This window comes from Calidris pugnax, unplaced genomic scaffold, assembly GCF_001431845.1.
Source record: "Calidris pugnax isolate Ruff unplaced genomic scaffold, ASM143184v1 scaffold46, whole genome shotgun sequence".
Taxonomy (NCBI): Eukaryota; Metazoa; Chordata; class Aves; order Charadriiformes; family Scolopacidae; genus Calidris; species Calidris pugnax.
The window spans coordinates 1056314-1056837 of NW_015090769.1; the positions used below are offsets into that span (position 1 = coordinate 1056314).

The 524-nt window shown below is 72.1% G+C and overlaps 1 protein-coding gene across 1 annotated transcript in view; it reads left to right on the forward strand.

Annotated features, from left to right (window-relative positions):
• The window catches only part of LOC106885747 (A-agglutinin anchorage subunit-like), a 7407-nt gene that overhangs the window by 6328 nt on the left and 555 nt on the right, over positions 1–524 (forward strand). The gene's annotated exons all lie outside the window — the stretch shown is intronic.

Below are 524 nucleotides of genomic sequence, written 5' to 3' on the forward strand. Positions count from 1 at the left end.
CCCCCGTCCTCGGGGGGGACACTGGGGAGGGGGGTTGCTTTGCCGGGGGGGCCGCTACGGAGCCCTGAAACCCGAGGCGGAGGCTGAGCTTAAGCAACCGCCGCCACCGAGCCCCGGTGCCCATAAATCACGGGCCGGAGGAACCCGCGTGTCCCGGTCCCGGAGAGGGAGGGGGGGGTCCCGCCGCCGCCGAGCCCCCACCGGCCGCCGCTCCCGGAGTTTCCCCCCCGCAGGGACGGCGATGAGACGGAGCCGGACGGCGCTTCCCTTCCTCGGCGCGGAGGTGAGACCGGCACCGGGACCGGCACCGGGACCGGGGGGCACCGGGAGGGAGAGGGGGTGTCCCGGGGAGGGTGTGTGGGGGGGTGTCCCCGGTACGAGCGTCCCAGCGCCGGGCCCCCGGGCAGCAATAACCGGGAATGGCGGCGCTCGACGGGAGTTAATTATCCTCTTAATGGGCGGTTAATTATTATTCACCTCTGCGTAATTGCGCGCCGGCTCCGGGGGTTTTTCCGGCGGGGTCC